The following is a 25155-nucleotide window of genomic DNA, read 5'->3' as shown; positions in this document are numbered from 1 at the left end:
GGTGGGGGATTTGGGGCAGAAGATGTGCATGTTAGATTTATTACAGTTGAGTTGGAGGAAATAAGAGTGCATCCATGATTTAATTTCAGTGAGGCAGTTGGTCAGGGTGGTGAGGGATTTCGTGGAGATGTATAGTTGGACGTCGTCAGTGTAGCAGTGGAAATGGAGGTGGTGACGGCAGATGATGTTACCAAGAGCAAGCATGTAAAGGATGAAGAGAAATGGCCCAAGCACCGAACCCTGAGGGACGCCTTGTGACAGAGGGGCAGTGGAGGAGGTGCAGTTGTTGATGCTGATGTCTGTTTGTGAGATATGATTTTAACCAGGAGAAGGCAGTGCCAGTGATGTTGAGGGATGATTCCAGGCGGGAGTGGAGGATGGTATGGCTGATGGTGTCGATGGCTGCTGTGAGGTCAAGGAGTAGGAGAATGCTGAGGTGGCCAGAGTCTGAGGAGAGGAGGAGGTCATTGGTGACCTTGAGGAGGGCTGTTTCTGTGCAGTGACGTGAGCGGAAACCAGACTGAAAAGGTTCGAACAGATCATTGGAGGTTTGTTGGGTGAGGAGCTGAGTGGCGACAGCACGTTCCAGAATTTTAGAAAGGAAAGGGGGGTTGGAAATGGGCTGGAAGTTGTTCATGGTGTCAGGGTTGAGTCCAGGCTTTTTGAGGATAGGGGTGACAGCTGCCAGTTTGAGGGTGTCGGGACTAAGCCAGAGCTGAAGGAGGAGTTGATGATATTGACGGAGTGACGAGATGGCTGGGAGACAGTTTTTGACAAATGTGGATGGAATGGGGTCCAGAGCTCAGGAAGAGGTTTCCATGCCCACCAAGAGTCTGGACACCAGCACCGGGGGACTGAGAGAAGTGAGACAAGGGCTGAGTGGTGGAGGGGGGGCAGACAGGTGTGGAGGTGGAGGGAGTGGTGGAGGTGGTCAGGTTACTGTAATTGGTGTTAATTTTGTTTTGGCAAAATGAAAGAAAGGTGTTACACTTGGTGTCTGTGAAGGAGTTGGAGATGTCGCTGGTTTTGAGAATTTTGTTTATTGTGGTGAAAAGAGCCTTGGGTTAGAAGAGTCAGAGTGTATGATGTTGGAGTAGTAGGTGGACCAAGCTGAGTTGGGGGCATCTTTTTATTGGTGGAGGTGATCAGTGTAGGCGAGTTGATGGACATTTAAACCAGTTTTCTTGCAGAGTCGTTCGAGTTGGCGTTTACGGGATTTCATTTTGTGGAGTTCACGGGTGTACCAGGGTGCTGAGTGTGTGAAAGTGACTGTTTTGGGTCTGATGGGGGCTAGCTGATCAAGACAGGAGGAGAGTGTATGACTGTAATAGTTCACAAGGTCTGAGGGATTGTCAGGTGACGAGGGAGGGGAGGCAGACATCTTAGCGGCAAGAGAGGCTGAGAGAGCAGAGGGGGGGGGGGGGGTATATTTGATGTTGCGGAAGAATATTTTGAATTGATCTTTGGGATTGGGAATGGTGATGTTAATGTTCATAAGGATTGCAAGGTGATCGGACATGTTGAGGTTGAGGCTGGAGAGCTGATTTATTGTGAGGCCAGTGGAGCAGACGAGATCCAGGGTGTGACCACGGGTGTGAATAGGGGAGTTGATATGTTGTGTGAAGTTGAGGCAATGTAGTTGGTCCAGGAACTCAGTAGCAGGTTTATTGTTGGAGTCATTGACATGGAAGTTGAAATCACCAAGGAGAAGAACAGAAGGAAAGATGGAGCAGAGCTGGGTCAGAAAATCAGAAAAATCAGAGAGAAATGAGGGGTTTGGCTTTTGGGGGGGGGGGGGGGGGGGGGGGCGATAAATGATGGCAGTGACAAGAGAAGTGGGGCTGGATAGCTTGAAGGCAGTGTGTTCAAATGAGGGGACGTCAGGAATGGAGATGGAGGTTGTTTTATTGTCCTTTCTATATATTGCTGCAACACCGCCTCCCCGCTCCTCAGAGCGAGCTTTTGTAATGTTGGTGAAGTTGGGAGGAGTGGTCTGGTTTAATGAGAAATAGTCCAAGGGTTTGTCCTAGGTTTCAGTTAGACAGAGATCAAGATTATTGTCCGTTATAAGTTCATTCAGTATTAAGCTTTTGTTGTTGAGTGAGCTGGTGAACAGAGCCAGTTTCAGGTGGTGTTGCTTTGTGGTTGGCTGTGAGGATTGAGAAAGAGGACGGAGATTGGACCGGTACACATGGTTTTTCTTGTGATGACGTAATGAAGAAGTTGCAGGACGGCAGGAGGACCAGAAGGAATGAATGGAGTTTTGTGACGTGAAGTTGAATGAAAACATGCGACCCGAGCGACTGTGTGGAGGATGGTTGTTCCAGAATGTACCAGATGTCGGACGCGAGTGGTGATGATGATCTGAGGCAGAGTGGAGCGGCGGCATGGTCAGGGTGGAGAGCAGTAGCAGGAAGCTAACGTTAGCTTGCGTCGAGGAGCCGAGTGTCTGGGCAGAGAGGAGCGATGAGCATCCCAGGAGTATCCAGGGGATTAAAAACAGCATGCTATATCCAGACAGGTAAGCATGTTTAGGTGGTGGTGGAAGTGGTGGAGGTGGTGTCAGCGAAGGCCCATATACTAGGCCTGCTGCGTTGGAAAAAGCTTCGGTAAGTTTGACGTGAAGCTTGGTGTTGAGATGCTTCAGTTTTTTTGGTGGACAACGCGCAAAATTTTTTTGATTGGTCTTGGCATTGACTGGTGACACGTTGTCCAGTTTTGCACCCGGTTCGGTCCTTCCTCAGTTCATTCTTAAAACTTCCTTTTTTGAGCCACATATTTCTCAGTTTTCTTGCATTTTTTGGGTCCCCTTCCTTCCTCCTCTCAACTCACCAAATGTCCAAACGTTACACTTATATTAACCCCTTTCAACCAATCGGTCACAAAAGTGACTGTAAGGAAAATTCTATTTATGAGGCGCGAGTGCTTCGCCATGCTGCAAGCACCCTCGCCATATCTCCTGCTTTCTCATCCCGCGTTCTTCTTCGTCGAGACACTTTGGGTTTGTTCTTTGTGACTTTGATTTGATAATTTTCCTTTTGGGACTGTTTTTGTTTCCACGTCTGGACTATGTTCTAGACCAGGGGTGTCAAACTCATTCTTATCGAGGGCCACGTTGCAGTTACAGTTTCTGTCAGAATACATTTTGGATGTATTTGTCACACTTGAAATCAGAGAGAAGGTAAGGGCAAAAAGCGCTTGCTTTTCCCCCCAAAAAATTTCAAACTGACTTACAAATGTGATATTTTGACTTGGAATGGGCGTTTTGCGGGCCGCGTGAAATGATGTGGCGGGCCGGACCTGGCCCCCGGGCCTCGAGTTTGACACCTGTGTTCTAGACTATCATTGACTATCCACTTCCTCGTGTGGTTGTCTGGGGTCCTGAATCTGCTCGGGCTCCGCGGTTATTCGTAAAAGATCTGGGCAGTAGTTTTGTTTTAACTTCAGAGCAAAAGCCAGAGGTGCAGCTATTTTGATTGATCAAAACATATCATTGATAAGATCCAATATTATTTAAGATTATAATGGCCGTTTTGTTGTTGTATCTGGCAGGCTTGGTCACAAACCGTTGGTTAATGTTTATGCGCTCAAATTTGAGTGAAATTCTTCCAAAAAAAATTTCCTAAGATACCAGATTTGAATTCACATTCATTAATTTTGGGGAGAAGAATTCAATTGTTTCAAAGACACTTCACTAGATCGCTCCTGTCCTAAGATTGTGTGAAGGGAATCATTAATTAGGTTGTTATCATTATGTGCTTATTTCATTGTTACCCATTTATGCAATCCTAGTTCATTAGATAGAGCTGTTGACGCACGAAAGTGTGAGCCGGGACCTTGGCCCAGCTGCCGGTGGCGCCCGGCTGGCTCTTTTGTTGTGTCTTGTAATCTGCTGTGCTTTTGCTCAATAAAAGCCAGGGGGGGACGGCTAGGCAGTGAAACTAGCGTTGGAAGACCCACAAGTTCATTTGCCCAGGCTTTTTTCCCTATGCCGGCATAGAAAAGTCAATCTTGGCTGGTCTGAGTTACTCTTTTTGCTGTTTAAGCAGCTAGGCTTGTCCTAGTCTTCTTATAGAGATTTCTCTGACAGATTGCCAGCCTGAACAAATCAGCTCTGTACTGTAATTCAAATCTGTCCATCAGTACTTTAGTGTCTCTGACCCAGTGTACTTTTTGTATCCAAATTATTGGGACTACTCTTTCTTTTCTCATGTTCACCAAAATGGATAATTTGTTAATTTACTAAAAAAAATTGTTGTTTTACTAATGTGGACCTGGCATGTGAACGATTTCGGGGCTAGTCATCTACCTCTGTGGTCCCCAACCCCCGGTCCCGGTCCGCGGATCAACTGGTACCGGGCCGCTTGGGCTGCACCCGAAATAATGTTTTGGAGATGATTTAGTTGAATGGTACACGCACACCGAACGAGGTGAAAAGAGTTTAGTATTGTAGTCAATGGAGTTTGCGTGACTGGGCGCAAATGCACGTCGGGCGACGTGATGGACGCGAATGAAGCGACGGTTAGTGAAAACTACCCGGACACCCAGGGGTTAAAGATGTGGTCATTGAATCTTCATTAACCTTTATTAATTTTTTTAGTGTTGTGTTAAAAGTCTCATTGTGGTAGTGGTGTCAACTTAACTCTCCTAAGAGAGCTCAGTCAGAGAGAAGACGAAGACATTCCATTGTAGAGGAAGTGCTCTGGAGACTGAAGGTGACTCGAGCCCTGACCACCCTGAAAATGATCTGGAAAATGATGCTGAGATGTGAAATTTGACTAGAAGCAAGAAAGGCAAAAAATTTAAGACACTTGCACAAAGAGCCATGAGTTAATGTCATTTTTTGGGGGAAAAGAGCTTGCATGATATCAGAATAAAATCTTCCAACCAAGATGTCTGAGAAGTCTTTATTTTCCGACCCCAATCTGCGTTGCCTAGAGAAATTCACCAATTTATTATAAACAAATATAAACCTTTAAATGCTGAAAATGGTTAATTAAATTTAGTATTACTAGTATTGAGTACTGCTTAGTATTGAGGTTTTTTTTTGTTTTGTTTTTATATGTTGCCATGCCTAATTGAGGTGGTTTTGTTGCACCACTGTGGCTGTCCACGAGAAAGCCCCATATGAATGAAGAAAAAAGACAATCTGCCCAAATGCTCGTGTTTCCCATGCAAAGCCAAGTGTTCGACAAGAAAAAAAAAAAAAAGACCTCACAATAAATTTGGAATTCAGTCAAAGTTGAACCTCCCGTGGCACAAACTTGGCACAGCTAACAGCATGACCAGTCCAAACTCTTATCTATGCAGATAAGTCATGCAATACCTGTGACATCGAAGAGGTGAAATGCATGTGTATGCAGGATGCTGTCGGAAGCCCATCTGGCCACTGGAATGGTTAGTTGTTGTTGTCATTTGATGACAGCTTATTCCTCTATGGATGTGTCTGCGGTGGAACGCTAGAATTAAAAGAGCAATCCATCATCTCAGTAGAGGTTTACTTTGACAGTCACAGAGTGAGGAAAGAGAGCTGAAGTGATTCATGACAGACATTACAAGTCATATGAGACACTTTAAAATTGTCTGACTATTGTATTGTACACCCTTGATCAGTATGGAGAAACAGATATCAATCTGATTGTGTTTGTTGCTCTGGCAGGAATTTGCAAAAACATACTCTATCTCCAGAATCCCAAATCTCAATTGATGAAGAAAACTTCTAAATGATGAGTTGAGTGTACTGCCTTGCAACACATTTGTGTTGAAATATCATTTTAAAAAATGTCTTGCCATTTAAATGCAAATGCAACTGAGCATTTTGTAATGCAACCAAATTCTTCATTGATTCACTTTTTTTAGAGCTTTGAAAAGTGTTAGTCTTCATTGTCAATCATAATATTCTACTGTCTAAATTTGATCAATTTAAAATTCGCCTATCCGATGGTATCATATCTCACCAATATATCTCAGTTTTTCAAATGTGGTAGGGTTATTAATAACCTGTATTGGGTTTGTATTGTAATTCAATTGTGTTTTCCTGTTAAAGAGTTATTATAGTTGTCGCTTAATATTTGCTATGTTCCCTATGGCAGGTAGACTTCTGATGGTAATATCCATCAATGTACATTTTCCTTCTATAACAATTGAAAGAGAAAAAATTAAAAGTAACAACAGTTGAGTGTTCATTATTTTCATTTGCTAAGGCTAAAAGAGTTATTGACTCCTGAAAAGCCAGGAAGATTGAACCAAAAATCTTAATGTGCGATAAATTAGGGACCTTCCCTGTAAAAACACAGTAAGGTGTCTGTTTAAGAACTTTGTTGTAACATTTGCACTGCTGTTTGTACAGCATGTCCATAAACACTTTTGTAGATAACTGTCCAAAAGCACACATCTTGACATCTCAAATAATGTTCTCCAACCTCTTTCAGCAGTTCCATTCTGAAGGAATCTAGAAAAAAGCTTCTTGCCTTAAACTAGTTCCTAGCGTGTTTGTTTTTGTTGAAAGATCGCCCATACCACAACATAGTGAAACAATTGATTTAATCCAGACAGAGTGGGAAAGTACACGAGGCCTTGGGCCAGTCCTGCCATGGGTCGGAGCAGAAAATGGCAACGTTTCACCTTCAACGTTCAGTTCTTATACCCTTTTGGGGCATCTAGTCCCACTGTGGAATGCAAGTGTGTGTGTGTGTGTGTGTGCGTGCACGTGCGTGCGTGCCTGTCGGTGTGTGCGTGTGTGCGTGCGTGGGGGTCTGTTTGCGTGGGGATGGTGTCTTCAAAAGTCTTTGTTCTGCCGGCCATTCTTTGAAGCGGGAGGAAGTCTGAGCACCATAAAACCCTGACTGATATCTTCTCTTGAAGGCCACACCTAGCCTTTTGCCTATGGTGGAATGTTGGTCGGGGGATGCCATCTGTTCCTTTTGGAGGTGCCGACTTGTCTTTATTTCCCCTGGGCCAGGACCATATCTGCTTTATACTGACGTTACGTCGTCTCAATCTTTATTAGAATAACACAGTTCCATGTACACACTATTTTATTGATATATTGAATTTGAAAAATATGAATTTCCTTCAATTCTGATGAGGCCAGTAGGGTGCACTAGTCTCGTGACTCATCCCTTTCTCCCTGAGTAAAGATTGAAAATTTTGTCCAGTAAACACTGTACCATTGTCTGATCGGATAGACTTATTTGTTCCATATGGTGCTACATCTGCAATGAACTTTTCCGTAACGTTTGCAGTGTCACTCTTTGCCTTGAAGTATGGAAAAATCATCCTGCTGTGATCATCAGTAAATGCTATTGCATATCTGTACCCATCTTTGTCAGCTGACTCTATAGGGCCACATAGGTTTGTGTGGACTAGCTCTAGACCCATTTTACCTTTAACATCTGCCTCCCTGTTTCTTTCTTGTGTAAATATTCCTTTTATACATGTTTCACAGTTTTGCTTGGACTTATTATTTCCTTTGGAAAGTCAAGTTCAAGTTCAGTTCAAGTTTTGTAATGTCATCAAAATTTCAACGACCTAGTATCTTATGCCATGTTTGAATGTCATAGCTAACACACACCTTGTCAACATCATCATCAATAGTGTTAATACGCGTCCATCTTAAACTTTGTACCGTTCTTATGCATCAACCAGTCGTTTCCATCTTTAAAGTGAATCTCTGCTCCGCTGGCAGTTGCCGCTTTAACTGAGATGTTTTGTGGAAACGATGGGATGTACAGTGCAGACTTCAGCCTTGTTTTCACCTTACGTCACCTTGCTGTTCAAAAATTAGATTTCAGCGTTTCCTCTCATCTTCGCCAAGCCGCTCACCTCTGTTCCATCAACTACCTCGATTACGTGACTTTCAGGTCTGGAGCTTTTCTCGACTGTGTTAAACTTTGTTGCATCATTAATCATGTAAGTTGTGGCGCAGCAGTTCATATTTACTCCCTTCTTGTTGCCTTGATGAGTAGAGCAATTAATCATTTTGAAAAAACAAAATGATGCAGGTTCATCCTCTGTTTCTTCATTGGCTTTTCTCACATGGTCATGGCCTCGTCCACGACTGCGACCTCGTCCTCGCTGTGTCGTGTCCCATTTCCAGCTGTCTCTTGACGTCTTTTGCTCGTCGGGGCATGTTCTGGTCATGTGCCCCTTTTTGCCATAAGCATAGCACTCAATATTTCACAGGTCTGTCCTCTTTCCTTGTCCTCTTCCACGCCACTACGGCGTCCCTTTGTCCTCATCACACTGTCTTCTTCCGCATTAGCGTCAGTGTGTCCATATTTTTCGGTGCTTTCATAATTTCTGAGTTACGTTTTAAATTCACTGAATGTCAAAACTTCATTTGTTTGTGTGATGTGCACGACGAATGGCTTAAATGTGTTGGGTAGCCCTTTTACTATCTTTGCTATTTGACGCCGTCACTAATGTGCTCATCCGCTCTCCTTAGTGAGGTAAATATAGTCTCTGCCCGAATAATGTAATCTGTTACCGTTTCGTTGCTGGCCTTGTGAAGTGAAGAAAGTTCACAATACAAGCTCACAACACGAGGCTTGTCCTAATTATATTGTTCGCGGAGAATCTCCATTGCCTTCCGCCCATTACGTTTAGTGTCTCTCATGACCAGAGACAAGCTTTTATTGTCCAGACATTGCACAAGCTCTACATATGCCTTATCGTTCATCCTTTCGTCTTCGGCAATAGCTTCCTCATCCTCTTCATCAACAACTGGGTCCTCCAAGGCCACGCAACTCCAAGTGCGCCAGGAATCTCATCTCTCATAGCTCTTAAACTTTCTCGTCTGTTGAATAAAAGTCTCAACCACCTTTGGCTTGCCTGACTGGGACCATAACCTGTTGCACTGGCCATCTTTGCTGCAGTTATACGCGTCACAATCGCTAAGTGATTAGCTAAATTCTTGAGCCATGAGAAAAGTACCTGACAGCTTTTCGCCATTACTTTCGCTGTAAGCTTTTGCTCACTGCGCCTTTTATTGTGCGCATGCTCAGAGGTCAAGAGGTTAAGACTTTAGTAAACAGAGACTGAAGGCGTTCGGTTTGAACCCCAAGAGACTTTTCTTCAGACAGCTCGGACAACAAAAACGTAAAGAACAACAGAAGGAAGAGAAGAAGAAAAAAACTGGTTAGCTGAGCATTAATCACTTGTTCTAGAATGGTGCAGTAGCCTACATTTTATTGTCCAAATATATCATTTATCACTACATACTTCAGTGTATATACATACAGTGGGCCCCCGTGTTACGAACTTAATCCGTTCAGCGGCTACGCTCGTAACTCGAACTGCTCGTATGACGGGCAATCCAAACCTATGTTAGTTAGTGAATGCGGGCAACGCGCGCAAAAACCTTAGGTAAAAACATCACGACTTTATACACATATTAAAAATGAGTAACATAATCTACTGTACAGTTAAATTAAATAACATATACAAAGGAAAAATGACATTTACCTTTGGGGCGACGTGATTTGAGCTGGGTGGAGTCGGAGGGGAGCAGAGACCAACCCGCAGAATTTATTTATTTGTTTTCTTAAACAGGAACTTTTATCAAACTAGAACATATCACCGGCGATTTCCTTCTCTTTAATCCATAATAGAAGAAGCCTCTCCATTTTGTTGTTGACCGAGGTCCGTCCCCTGGCAAGGAAAGTCTTGCCCTTAGAAGATTGCCGAGAGGTTACGGCCATACTCACTAGCAAGGTTAACAATGCGTGTGCCTCCTTCGTATTTTTTTTATTATCTCCTGCTTCGTTTCTATTGTCATCATCCTCTTAATTCTTCCTTTACCGCCACTAGCAATTTTAGCAGCCACGTCTAACAGATAAAGTTTGCAAAGTCTTCACAACACACCGACCAGCTGTGCCATCAAGCTAGATCCATGTTTTTCAACCGCTGTGTGCCGCGGCGCGCAGTTGTCAGTTGTGCCGCGGGAAATTATCCCCTCAGTCCGCTGTCTAAATTTACGGCATTGACTGTGCTGCGGACAGCCCCACCCCATCCCCCGCCCCTGGTCCGCTGTATACATTTACGGCATTGACTGCCGCGGACAGCACCCTCAAGGCTTTAAATGTGACGCGGTGATCAAAAGGTTGGGAAACACTGAGCTAGATGAAGGCGTTCGGCCAAGCATATCTGCATTTCTGTGATTGACGTGACGCCGGCCAATAGTATATCCGCATCTCCGTGAGTGACCCTACTGTGACCGGGACTGTGACCTCAATCGACCAATAACATATCTGCATCTCCGTGACTGACACCGTGACTGAGACAGTGACTGTGACATTGCAAGAGCAATAGCGTTCAGCGTTGCCGTTACAAGCATGATCATTTAATTTCGTTGATGCAGCAAAGCGAAAATAATTTTACCAACATATTGACCAGCATGTCGGATTGTTCGTATGACGAAAAGTTTGTGCGTAAGAAGGGGACAAAAAACGCCGCGGTCCACGCTCGTAAGTCCGTAAGTTGAAAAGTTCGTAAGAGGGGGAGTTCGTAATCCGGGGGCCCACTGTGTGTATATATATATATATATATATATATATATATATATATATATATATATATATATATATATATATATATATATATATATATATATATATATACAGTCGGCCCCCGGTTTACGAACACCCTCTTTTACAAACATTTCGACCGCGGAATTTTTTGTCCCCCACTTACACACAAACCTCCCGTCTTACGAACAATATGACATGTCAGCCATTGTGTTCGAACATTTATTTTCGCTTTGCTATGTCAACTAATTTGGAAGTTGACGCTTATCACGGCAACGTCGAACGCTGTTGCTCTTACAATGTCACAGTCACTGTCTGTCACGGTTCTGCGGGTTGGTCTCTGCTCACCTCCGTCTCCACTCGGCTCAAGTCACGTCACCCCAGAGGAAAATGTCATTTATCCTTTGTGTATCCATGTTAATTTAATTAACTGCAAAGTAGATTATGGCAATAATTTTATATATGTGTGTATATTCGTGATAGTTATAACTGATTTCACCACGCTTTGCCAGTCAGTCAATGTGTACGTACAATTGACTTCGCTTTGCTATATCAACGAAATCATCTGCTCACGCACAACACGGTACCGCTGATATGCTATTGCTCTTTCAACGTCACAGTCACTGTTCCAGTCACGGTGTCAGTCACGGAAATGCCAATATGCTATTGGTCGAATGCCTTCATCTAGCTTGATGGCACAGCTGGTCGGGACGGAAGGAAGGAGAGAAAATCAGTCAAAAACGGAAGGAAGGAATGTTGTGAAGACTTTGCAAACTTTATCTGTTAGACATGGCTTCTAAAATTGCTAGTGGCGGTAAAGGAAGAAGTAAGAGGATGATGACAATAGAAACGAAGCAGGAGATAAAAAAAAAAAAAAATACGAAGGAGGCGCACGCATGGTTAACCTTGCTCGTGAGTATGGCCGTAACCGCTCGGCAATCTTCTAAGGGCAAGACTTTCCTTGCCGGGGACGGACCTCGATCGACAACAAAATTGAGAGTCTTCTTCTATTATAGATTAAAGAGAAGGAAATCGCTGGTGATAAGTTCTAGTTTGAGAAATGTTCCCGTTTAAGAAAATAAATAAATAAATTCTGCGGGTTGGTCTCTGCTCCCCTCCGCCTCCACCCAGCTCAAGTCACGTCGCCCCAAAGGTAAATGTCATTTTTCCTTTGTATATGTTATTTTATTTAACTGTACAGTAGATTATCTTACTCATTTTTAATATGTGTATAAAGTCGTGATGTTTTTACCTAAGGTTTTTGCGCGCGTTGCACGCATTCACTAATTAACATAGGTTTGGATTGCCCGCCATACGAGCACTTCAAGTTACAAGCGTAGCCGCTGAACGGATTAAGTTCGTAACACGGGGGCCCACTGTACACAGTGATCCCCCCCCTACTTTGCGGTTAATGGGGGCTGTCAACCCCCCGCGAAGTCTGAAACCCGCGAAGTAGGGTATCAGTTCCTAGATTTCTATGTATGCCCCAATATAGCCAGTAACCATAAACAATTCTTTTTTTTTTTTTTTGTATTTTTTGCCTATTTTATTTCCTTTCTCCTATTATTTAACATTACATTATCCTTATTAACATTATTGTATATTCACTATATAACTAATATTACTTAGTTTGTTGAGAATGTGTTCTCAGGACTGGTTATCTGCTCCAAGACTCCGGTGAAAGAGGACACAAGTCATCGCGTTGAAGTTCAAATTTATTTTGGCTCATATATGGTGTATCATGTAGTATCTGTTGAATAATAAATCAACAACAATCTTAAAGTCAGTCAACGAACATATAAACACTTAATCTATGAATTTACTGTGTTTTAAACGACATTACCGGGTTAGCAACAACTAACAACAACTACTAACTATAAAGTGCAACCTCTACACAAACCAACACATAAACAGAATAAACACTCATCGCTTAGGCAGTAGCGTGCGTTATCAACATAAATGATAATAAACTATAAATATGAGCTTACGTTGTCATTCACTACGTCACCGTAACGAGCCGAATGACGCACAGAGAACGTAAAACAGGAAAGAAACAAATGCACTGCGACCCGACAAATTAAAAGCATGTATTTCAAAATAAGATAAAAAAACGTCACGAACTCTAACGCTTGAAGAATTCTTAACATAGTTATTAACTAAGATTACTTATTCATTTGATGAATACAGTACTGTGTAATGTACTGTTTTGCTTTTTTCAATTGTTTTTTTTTTTACATTTTTGCACATTTTTTAAATTATTTTTTATTTTGAAATATTTGTTATTTTTCCTGTAAAAAAAACGTGAAGTACTGAAGTACTGAGAGCGCCATATCTGAGACCGCGAAGTAGGAGGGATCACTGTTAAAATATATATATATATATATATATATATATATATATATATATATATATATATACACACGTGGACAAAATTGTTGGTACCCCTCAGTTAAAGAAGGAAAAACCCACAATTCTCACTGAAATCATTTGAAACTTACAAAAGTAACAATAAATAAAAATTTATTGAAAATTAAATAATAAAAATCAGCCATCACTTTTGAATTGCTGATTAACATAATTATTTAACAAAACAAACTAATGAAACAGGCCTGGACAAAAATGATGGTACCCATAACTTAATATTTTGTTGCACAACCTTTTGAGGCAATCACTGCAATTAAGCGATTTCTGTATTTGTCAATGAGTGTTCTGCAGCTGTCAACAGGTATTTTGGCCCACTCCTCATGAGGGAACTGCTCCAGTTGTCTCAGGTTTGATGGGTGTCTTCTCCAAATGGCATGTTTCAGCTCCTTCCACAGATATTCAATGGGATTCAGATCTGGGCTCATGGAAGGCCACTTTAGAATAGTCCAACGCTTTTCTCTCAGCCATTCTTGGGTGTTTTTGGCTGTGTGTTTTGGACCGTTGTCCTGTTGGAAGACCCATGACCTGCGACTGAGACCAAGCTCTCTGACACTAGGCAGCACATTTCTCTCCAGAATGCCTTGATAGTCTACAATTTTCATTTTACCTTGCACACATTCAAGACACCCGGTGTCAGATGCAGCAAAGCAGCCCCAAAACATTACTGAGCCTCCTCCATGTTTCACCGTAAGGACAGTGTTCTTTTCTTCGTTTGCTTGGTTTTTGAGTCTATGAAAATAGAGTTGATGTGCCTTACCAAAAAGCTCCAGTTTGGTCTCATCTGTCCAAAGGACATTCTCCCAGAAGCTTTGTGGCTTGTCAACATGCATTTTTGCAAATTCCAGTCTTGCTTTTTTATGATTTTTTTTCAGCAGTGGTGTCCTCCTTGGTCGTCTCCCATGAAGTCCACTTTGGCTCAAACGACGACAAATGGTGCGATTTGACACTGATGTACCTTGGCCTTTGGAGTTCACCTTTTAATTTCTTTGGAGGTTGTTCTAGGCTCTTTGGATACAATTCGAACGATCCGTCTCTTCAATTTGTCATCAATTTTCCTCTTGCGGCCACGTCCAGAGAGGTTGGCTACTTTCCCGTGGGTCTTGAACTTCTGAATAATATGAGCCACTGTTGTCACAGGAACTTCAAGCTGTTTAGAGATGGTCTTATAGCCTTTACCTTTAAGATGTTTGTCTATCATTTTTTTTTCGGATGTCCTGGGACAATTCTCTCTTTCGCTTTCTGTTGTCCATGTTCAGTGTGGTACACACCTTTTCACCAAACAGCAGAGTGACTACTTGTCTCCCTTTAAATAGGCAGACTGACTGATTATGAGTTTGGAAACACTTGTGATGTCAATTAAAGGACACACCTGAGTTAATCATATCAGTCTGGTCAAAATAGCAGTCAATCTTTTATAGAGGTACCATCATTTTTGTCCAGGCCTGTTTCATTAGTTTGTTTTTTAAAATAATTATGTTAATCAGCAATTCAAAAGTGATGGCTGATTTTGATTATTTAATTTTCAATAATTTTGTATTTATTGTTACTTTTGTAAGTTTCAAGGGATTTCAGTGAGAATTGTGGGTTTTTCCTTCTTTAACTGAGGGGTACCAACAATTTTGTCCACGTGTGTGTATGTATATATATATATATATATATATATATATATATAAATGAAACAGCCATAATACATCATATATATGTGTGTGTGTGTGTGTATATATATATATATATATATATATATATATATATATATATATATATATATATATATATATATATATATATATATATATATATATGGCTTTTTCATTTAAAATAATTTTCATTTTGTGATTAAAAAAACAAACAAAAACAAAAAAAAAAGTTAACAGCTATTCAATGCTGCAGATTTTGCAGACGATTTCCTGCAGCAAAATAAAAGCTTTCGTGCAACATTTATTTCTTGGACCTAAGCCTTTCATAAACAACAAGACATTTGCATTACGGGAGTCAGGCTAAGCCTCTCAATGAAGTCATTGAAAGGCTTGTAAATGTCATAAATTGTCTGCGAGCGTAAACCGGTGGTTTTTGTGGTCTTAAAACAAAAATTTCTGTGTGCGAGTTGCCATTGAAAGGATTAATGCAAAAATCTGAGGAAATAAAATATCCATCCATCCATTTTCTATAGCCGCTTATCCCCACATGGGTCGCAGGCTCGCTGGGGCCTACCTCAGCTGGCTTCTGGTAGTAGGCGGGTGACACCCTGAACTGGTTGCCAGCAGGGCACACAGAGATGAACAACCAATCACGCGCCCAATCACACCTAAGGACAATTTATGTCCAATTCACCTGCCATGCATGTTTTTGGGGTGTGGGCAGAAGCCGGAGTTCCCAGAGAGAACCCACGCGGGCTTGGGGAGAACATGCAAACTCCACTCAAGAAGGCTGGAGCAAGGTGGATTTGAACCAGAACCTTTGAACTGTGAGGGCAGACCTGTGATTCACTGCGCCACCGAGCAGCCGGAAATAAAATATCCGGTTTTCAATATGTTTCCAATTTTTCATGGCGGTAAATGAACCTGACATGGGCTCAATTTGACATCTCCAGAATGTACCTTTCGATCTCCTGTTAGCAAGCATTTAGAAGGGACAGCAGGGTGGCATTTTCAAAGTTGACAGGTTTTGACAATCATGCAATATTGGTAAACATAAACATAAAATGGTAAAGTACATTATGTGCCTGTCCTGGCTGCTGTACGATAATATACATTAGCTTTGGTGACAGTGAATTAACAATGATTCTCAAAAGACAACATCATCTTGTCAAGGGAGATCTTGCTCTTTACATGTAGAAATGCTCTTTGTGCGCACCAATCTCATGCGCTGACTCCAGCAAGTCAATTTCTGCAAATGCATGCCACAACGGCGAAAAGTAATCTATTTTGGTAAGTATAGCAAAATACACAAAGAACTCTCCACTCATGTGCATTGTTGGTCTCCACTTTTTGCTTAGAATCTTGCTGGGCACAGAAACTGGGCCCTAAGAGTTTACTAACAGCAAGGCTTTTTTTCTTAGTAGCAAAAAAGTAACATTTTTGTTGTTACTTGAAGCAAATAGTTTCAACATATTACTGATGATTTCAGAAAAGTGATGTGTATTCTAACTAACTCTTAGTTAAAATTACAAAAACATTTTTTCTACAGGACAGTGAGAATTTTGTCTTCTCTACTTAAAGGCTGCTTTCCTTAATTTTTATTTCAGTCATTATCCTTGGTGTGCAACTCGAGGGTGTTTGATCCGGTTAAGGTTGTCTTAGTTTTAAAAGAAGACACAGCATTTAGGAATACCGAATTTTCCAGGAATTATTTTGTTCTGCTTTTGTAGATGAAAAATAGGAATTACAATCTATCAGATATTACATGCCAGGGAGAGAGCAAAGCAGCTGCATGTTGAGCTGTATGAGAGACCCATTCACTCTCCATGAAATTCAAGAGAAAATAAAAAATCATTGCAGGTATTCTTATTGGGGCAGCAGGGGTTCGGATAGTCAGGAACAGGCAAAGGTTAAAATCCAAGTAGCCAGAACAGGGAGGCCCTAGCATGCAGACAATCTGTCAGGAAAGCGCAGGCTTATATGCTGTATGGACGAATGGTTGCACCTGGTGCTGATCAGACTGACTGAATTGAATGTGGTTAAACAGGTTAAATAGGATGGAGAATGAGCTAACTGGACAGGCAGACTGTGACCGCAGTCTAGCTGCAGCCTTTTGTACTGACTTGTGGTTTTAATACTCGACATGTAAAGACCAGAGATATATGTTGCAATTTTTAAATTGAGACATAACAAAACTATCTCTGCATCACTAGGAGATAGAATAGGGCAGAGTTTTGTGATATTGTGGAGGGGGAAAAAAATACAGATTTTGTAATATCTTCAAATTTAATGGGTACAGTTTTTGAAAAGAGAGAGTATAGTCAAATATGATGCCAAGATTCGTTCTATGGACTGACCTTAAACTGAAGGCAACCTAATCCAAATTTAGATTTCTCTATATAGTTTACTGTGAAAACCCTGCTTAAAAAGCCACATTATGAAGGAAGCACAAACCATGAACCGCCATATAGTCAGGGTACACTACGTAGTCGGGCTACTTTGTTCTTGACAAGTGCCTTTTGGGAGCCATGGAGAGGGACCCAGTCAGGTGAGAAATAATAGCTTTTTTTGTTGGGCGCATCACTCCATCATTCCTCCCTTCCTTTATTTCGTGGTTCCCCCCTTCGCCAGACCGCTCAGTGAGCCAACAGCGTTTATATGTGGCTGATGGCATCCGGCGTGCAGGGCAGCACACATGAAAGGGGTCCTGTCAGTCAATTTGAGACAACCATATGTGTGCCTGCATGAGCTCTGTGCCAGCAGCAGGCCGCCTCTGCCAGAGGACATTAGGGAAACAGCAGGGTGTCATTAAGGCGGCGCGATGATTGATTAACCGTATTGTGGGTATGAGACCTACCAGTCGCTGTTTCTGCCTCTTGCTTCACGCTAGGCGGACTCACACAAAAGTCATAGTAGTAGACTGACGGAAGGCTGGAAGAGACAGAGGGAGCCCCCTGCAGATACAAGGGTGTAATTGCATTAGGCGCCCAGTGGGGAGAAGTTGAGCTTGGGTTGTTTTGAAATGAACACAGTAAGGGTGGGCACATTAAGTCATTAATAGAAATCGAGCCCTTTGCTTCACTCCCGAGGCGCTTTTTCCATGCGGCTTTAACTGCAGAGACTCACAGAGATGTGGCGAGATAATGGCAGCTGATCGTCCGAATATACTAAAGGTCCATTAAGAGGAGGAAATTTTAACTCAAATGTCACACTATGAGGACATCCTACTTTAAGGACATCTTACAGATTTTATTTTCCAAATTGTCAACGCTCCTCCCTCTTTCTCCATTGGAAATATTCAAGTTCTATATCAACCCAGGGAAAAGGCTTTGCTTTTGTTTGTTAGTGTAATCCCACATCTAGGGCAAGGTGGTCTTCAAAGTCTGTTCTGGAGTTATAAACTTTTAGATTGCTGTCAACATGTTTTTTTCTAAATCACATTACTGACTAATGTGACTGGGAAAAAAAATAGCACGCTGTTTTATACGTTATTCTTTTGGTTAGAATGTTTAAGATACTGGTGCTCTTGTGTTATTGTTACAGTTCAATTTATATTTATTATAATTTATAAATTTCTTTTTTTTCCCCCGCCAGAATTAAACAATTGGTCAAAAATGTTTTCTGTTGATTTAAGGCACTTTGATGCACTTTTTGATGCAGTTTTTTTTTTCAATTTCAGACTACCCTGTAACCTGTATAAACCTTTTGAAAATAAATTTAAAACATTCGTTCAAAGTTAATTCATATTTTTTTTTTCTTTTGTTGATCTTAAAAAGGATAAACATTTAGATATACTTGCACATCTTTTTAGATAATGTTCTCATTTATAGTCAATCGTGGTGAGCTTTCACTTTCTCATTTTCTCTTTCCTGGGGTTGACTTTGCTACAAATGATTGAGAAGCACTGAACTACTGTTAACTTTTTTCTCAATTAAAAAAAAAAAAAAATATTCATTACGTTAATGATATTGTGGGCAACATAGTGGCAGACTGGTAAGCACGTCCATCTCATAACTTCAGTTTGCTTCCGGCGTTCATATGTAGAGTTTGCATGTTAGTTAACAGTAGAAATAAAATAAGTGATGTAGTATATGGAGGGACCTATGCAGGGCTTTTTTACTACCAGACCATGCCATGAAATTCTATGCCATGCCATGCTATACCACTTTATTTAAGTAATACATTCAAAACAACAAATTTGAAACAAAGTGCTGCACAAGTTAAAAGATAAAACCAACAAATAACACGTGCAGTATATCATACATGGTGTCACACAAGTAGTCATTTAGGCTGTATTTAAAAAGCCAAGCAATAAAAATGCGTCTTTAGGCGCTATTTTAACACCTGCAATATTCCAGCTTGCATAACAAACAAAGGCAGCTGCAAGCTTGTTCCTCAGCTATGAATCTGCCGCTGTAAAAACCTGAATCTTTAATTTGGATTTTGGAATAGCCAGGAGAAGTTGACAAGCAGATGATCTGAGAGACCTTGAAGGAACATAAGTTTCAACAGGTTGCTATAATTGTCTGTTACTAAGTTATTTAGACCAGTGCTCTCATTCGCCTGTGTCCCTGCATCCGTGACGCATAATTTTTGCCAAAGAATGAATAATTTCAAATCAACGTACATCCACTGGCTACAACCTTTTTTGTAGGGTTGTCGCTAAATACAAGTAATTGTTTCACACGGGGCAATTGTAGCATAAAATGGGAGCCTCCTTTTGATGTGACTCATACTTTTCGGCTGCCTTAGACAATCAAATTGCTACTGGGGTTTTAGCGTAACTCGGCATGTTGTTTACGACACAAAGCTATAAAAAGTATACACAGACTGAGCACCAAATGTATCGGATTTCTGATCCACATCCCCAGGACGTAAATCTCTTTCAGTCGGTGTTCTGTACTTATGTTAATTTTTTTGTTTTCTTTTTAAAGCTCCGCGTCACAAACGTGCTAGCTCATGATGGGCATTCCGGTCAGCGACTCGCCTTTTCTCATAGTTGAAGCAAACTGGAGTTGGATGTCCTCTTCTCCGTCAATACTCAGTAGACTCTGTTCCAGAGCACCCACCCGTCTATAAATTTCCTCTCCTTCCATTATTTCTAAATACATTGGGCCCCCAGTTTATGAGATTAATCCGTTCTGCGGATGGGATCGTAACTTGAATTCGCCATATGGTAGGCAATCCAAACCTATGTTAATTTGCTAATGCATGTAAAACCCCAGGTAAAAACATCAAAATTGTATATACATATTAGAAACTGGTATCAAAATAGTATAGTGAGTGTTACTTATATATAATATACATATATACAATTAAATAACATCATAAATAAAACATATAGAAAATATTTATTTACCTTTATGTGACGAGCTTGTTATGACCATATTCCACAGTGAGGGTAGTCTAGGCTAGGCTAGCTTAGCCTTCTTCGTACTTCTTGATTATTCCAGCTTCGTTTCCAAATAAATAATTTTCTTACTTTTCTCTTTAACATCACTAGCAACCTAGGGACCCATGGCTTAACAATTCAAGTTTGAATTAAGCACTAAATTGCCCTATAAATATGTTTCTGAAAACACTCACAGGAGAACAAAGCTTTAACAGTTCGCCATTTTGGAATGAGTGACCCCCACCAATAGCAGACCAGAATCTTAGTGCCTCTGGGACGCCAATCAATAGTAGACCACTATCTTAGGAAGTAGTGATGCCGACCCAAACCAGACCAACATATTAGTGACGTAAGCAGTGATGCGTGTATAGGCATATAAGTGCGGAGTGACTCGCAGGCAAAAAAGTGGCGTAAAGAGGGGACAAAAAACGTCGCGGTACACGTCGTAAAAAAACATAAGGCAGGGACTTCGTAAACCGGGCGTCCACTGTATTAAACAGAGCACAGTGAAAACGAAGCGTAATGATGGCTGCCTCAACAAACCAATCAGCATTAGTTAGCACAACACTCCATCTCAAACTACCCGGGTACAGAGGCGGAGACTCTCGTTGCAACTAGGACCTTAGAAGTTTCAGAGTAGAGGCTTAGCGGAACCTTACCCACCCGGAACGTTTTTTTGTGTGAATGTAAAGGCGAACTCAGGCTACCTATGGTGTGAAAAGGGGCTATTTTCGCCACTTCGACTTGGTGGAAAATCTCTTCTCTCCACTTCCGTTTTAAAGCCGAACATAAAAACAGGCACGGCTGCATGCATAATGTGGGTGTGTGTTTACATTGCATGGGTGGAAGAGGGTCAGTGTAGAGAACGGTTTGAGAGCCTTCCTCGTCCCAGCCGGAGAGCACAGAACAAGGAAGCCTGCAGAGGTGTCAAACGACAGTCCTAGAGGGTTGGCATCCTGCATGTTTTCAATGCTTCTCTCTAAAACACACATGGTTCTAATGTTCTGAAAAATTTTCAAGCTCCTACATAGCTTGCTGATGAGCTAATTACTTGAATGAGGTGTTTTGGGGTGAAAAACCTTGAAAACATGAGCCCCTTTCACACCGCAGGAACTCTTCCGCGCTACCCGGGTCGCTTTAGTTCCCCTTTCCCTCCACACCAAAAATCGTTCCGGTAGGGCAAGATAAACCTCTACCCTGAACCATTTCAGCTCCTAGTTGCGACTAGGGTCTTCGGTGAGCTACCCAGGTAGCTCGAGGGGGGCGTGCTGTGCTAACTAACTCTTAATTGGTTGGTTGAACTCAGGGTTGTGTTGTTTCAGTATCAGCAGCTGCCGTTAGGCTTTGTGGCCAATTTAGTATTTTAAAAATGTGGAACGAGAGAAAATTGATAGGTAAATGAGTGCTCTGGTACAGACTCTACTTCGTATTGACGGAGAAGAGGACATCCAACTCCAATTTGCTTCAACTAACAGAAAAGACGAGTCGCTGACAGGAATGCCCACCATGAGCAAGCGTGTTTGTGTTGCGCAGAGCTTTAAAAAAAATACAAACACAGGGACATAACATCGACTGAAGAAGATTTACTTCCTGGTGACCTGGAACAGAAATCCACTACATTTAGTGATCATTTTCTGCATTATTTTGTATAGCTTTTTGTCATAAACAACATGCCAAGAGACGCTGAAACACCAGCCTGCCAGCTTAGAGCAGGCGTCAGCAGACGCATTGGCAAAGCGTCTTCTCCTCCCTTCTACTTCTCGTTGTTGATGCAAACGGGCGTCGGATCACGGAAAACACCATACATAACGCAGCAAGAATACATTGAAGCAGACTTACAGCAGACAGCCATAGCCGAGTGCGGCGTGCAATACCCCGAAAGCTTTGCATCTCGAAGGGGAACACATGGAAATTGCTCCTGCTGGCAGTGCCTGTCTCCGCAGGTGTCTTCTCCACCATGGAAGCTCCCGAAAAGAACACGCAGCCTGCTTTAGTGCAGATGGTCCTTTTCATCGTTTACTTATAGCTGGCTTCTAGTCACAAAGCATTCAATGGAATTGGAAAGTGTTCGCTCCAACAGCGACTCTTAGTTTTGATAGATTGTGTAACATGTTATTTAGTATGTATGGTGTTTTCATTTATTTACATTTTTTTTCTGTTTTGAATGGATGTGTTCTTAGTTAAAGCATTTGAGTTACATGCAAGAAAGAGAGGCAGTGGTGTGACTGAGCAAGACTGTCGTAAAAGAGGAAAAAAAATAAAAGAGACTTGATTAGGCATTGGTCCTGTCGTTTTGAGGTATTTAGTAGGAAGACAGCAGAAATAGGAATCACGGTTTTACCCTCAGGGAATCCAAGAAGCTTCCTCCTTCCACTTCTCAGGTTTACAGATTGCACAGCTCAAATAATGGATCAGAATTTCTTAGTATCAAATTAAGAAATATAAAGAAAAAAGCTAATTAGGCTCCATTCTCATACAGCTCCATTCTTTAGTTCCTTACCTGTTTCTCTTCCACCTTTTTAGTTACAAGAGGGTGATTGCACCCAAAAGACTGACAATTTTCATTACGCACTTCACATTTTTGTCCCAAAAAAATGCTCCTGAAATTCATCACTCACTGCAGTATCTTATAAAAAAAAGAAGCAAGAGAAGCAATTATTCATCAACCAATGTTTTGTTTCAAATGCAAAAACATTTGCTATGACAGTTGCTATAAGAATTACAAAAAACCCAGCATGAGTATAACATTCTCAATTTCCCCTCCTTTTGTCCTCCACCTTGTCTGTCTCCTGGAGTCATGCTGAGCATCAGAGAGATGACTGATGGAATCATCCAAGTGGGAGTTATCAGTGGGATCACTCCAGCTAATGTTTTGTATAGTATTAACATGCGCAAGGCGCTTTAACTCAGATGAAAAAACATTTGCAATAGGGTTCATCAATCAAAGGGCACACACCCAGGGGCTGTAAGAAAGAAAGAAAGGCATTAAAAAGAAGAAACTCTACACCATAGTATACATTTTGAACACATTAATAAAATAATAAAACAAAGTGCAGAGTGTGCACAAACAACCCCAGGTAAAAACATCAAAATTGGCATTGTATTGTTAATTGTACATACATATTAAAAATTTGTACCAAAATAGTATAGTAAATGCTACGTGTATATATAATATACATGTATACAATCAGAAAACATCCTAATTAAAAAATATAGAAAGGATGTATTTACCTTTGAGTGTCGCTTGTTATGCTCATATTCCCTAATAAGGGTTATCTCCAGCATCGTTTCCATATAAATCATTTTCTTACTTCTCTCGTTAACATCACTAGCAATTTTGGGACCCATGGCTAACCCTTTCAACTTTGAATTAAGCAGTAAAATGCACTATAAATACGGTTTTGTAACCACTGACAATCGAACAAAGCTTTACCATTCCGCCATTTTTGAAACAAGTGAGGCCGACCAATATATATATATATATATATATATATATATATATATATATATATATATATATATATATATATATATATATATATATATATATATATATATATATACAGTGATCCCTCGCTACTTTGCACTTTGCCTATCGCGTTCTCAGTGCATTGCAGATTTTTTTTTGGGGGGGGAACAAATTATATTGCAGAGAGACGTGCCAGATAGGCAAGTTATCTATAAATGCACTTGTCAGTGGCACTCCTTGGAAGTCGAACTACTAATGCAGTACACATATTTACTTTAATCTTAAATGATTACACATTATATCATAAATGTACTGGTATGCCCTCTCTTTTCCGTGTCTTCCTTGTCTAGTCATGTGCCTATACGTTTATCACTTCCTCGGATGTCCGACTAGAGCGACTAACAAGAAGCTTACCGAACATGATTAAAACGCAGAGTTTACACTTTAAATTCCAATTTATTACAAAAGGCAAGAGGATCCAAAAGCTTGCTTTCGTCTCTCCTGTGTCTCTCTTATAACCGCCTGTGTGCGCTCAGCTCAGCACACATGCACACATTACGAACGTGCTAGTAAGCACATTGATTGACAGCTTGTTCTCTGGGAGCCGATCATGTGACTTGTAGGCGTGCCGAGAGCAAGCACACACCGGCAACAGAGAAATGCACAGCTTTGGAAATCTGACTTTTACCTAGATTTCTTTTGTAATAAATTTAAATTTCAAGCATATTGTTATGATCTAAGAGGCTTCACTTTAAATCGATGTGCGGGCATCTGCTCGCGAGAGTTCAAAAGATGGAAAGTGGTAGCTACTGTTCAGTTAGTGTATAAGGTTTTATCATTTAAGATTTAAGTAAATATGTGTACAGTACTGCAGTAATATTCGTCTTAAATAATATGCATAGAATGAAGACTTTTCACATTTACAAAATTAAAAAAGAATACATATATATTGTGTGTGTGTGTGTGTGTGTGTGTGTGTGTGTGTGGGGGGGGGGGGGGGGGGGGGGGGCATATATTGCAGTTCTTACTTATCGCGGGTCGGTTCCAGTCCCAATTACCTGTGAAAAACGAGGGATCACTGTATTCTAAACAAATATAGAGCTGAATGATACAAATCCACTTCATCCTTCTTGCATTCCTTGATGTGTATTGGAAGAATCTGAAGTGGAGTAATTTATTTACATATATATATATATATATATATATATATATATATATATATATATATATATATATATATATATATATATATATATATATATATATATATATATATATATATATAGTTCACAGTCCCCTTGTCATAAAGGATGCCTTTTAGGCTAACTTCACAGTCCACCACGAAGGCTTTATAACCGGCTGGCGCAGGAGAGTTTGTTTCCAGGTTATTGCTTCGCCACGCTGCATGCACCCTTGCAATGTCTTTTGCTTTCTCATCCATCAAGACACTTTGGGTTTGTAATTTGATTTGATACTTTACCTTTTGGGACTGTTGTGGCGGACACTAGGACCATGTCTCTCACCCAGTAGGCATGTCGCTATGATCCTTTGATGCTTTGAACCTGTTGGCTTTGTCTTTGCTGTTTTGGACTTTGTTGTATCAGTTTTTGTGATGGCATGCGAAGAGTAAAGATCTCCACTAGCACAGCAATGTGTGGTTTCTTTGCCTCGCCAGATTGGTGACCCCGACGTGATGAATGGGTGACC

General features: G+C 41.1%; 1 long non-coding RNA gene across 1 annotated transcript; it reads right to left on the bottom strand.

Annotated features, from left to right (window-relative positions):
* Window positions 1-4607: 4607 nt before the first annotated feature.
* Window positions 4608-24590, bottom strand: LOC148411314 (uncharacterized). Its single transcript, XR_015868044.1, has 7 exons — window positions 24507-24590; window positions 22480-22942; window positions 21819-22399; window positions 17445-17541; window positions 17042-17360; window positions 5327-5459; window positions 4608-4747 (listed from the first exon to the last, which is right to left on the bottom strand). It is a non-coding gene; the product is annotated as an uncharacterized LOC148411314 (long non-coding RNA).
* Between the last annotated feature and the right edge of the window lie 565 nt (window positions 24591-25155).

Source organism: Hippichthys cyanospilos, chromosome 15 (assembly GCF_059441005.1).
Source record: "Hippichthys cyanospilos isolate Australia breed blue-spotted pipefish chromosome 15, RoL_Hcya_1.0, whole genome shotgun sequence".
Classification (NCBI taxonomy): domain Eukaryota; kingdom Metazoa; phylum Chordata; class Actinopteri; order Syngnathiformes; family Syngnathidae; genus Hippichthys; species Hippichthys cyanospilos.
Note: the sequence above shows the minus strand (reverse complement) of the source record. Positions and strands in the feature narration are given on the sequence as shown.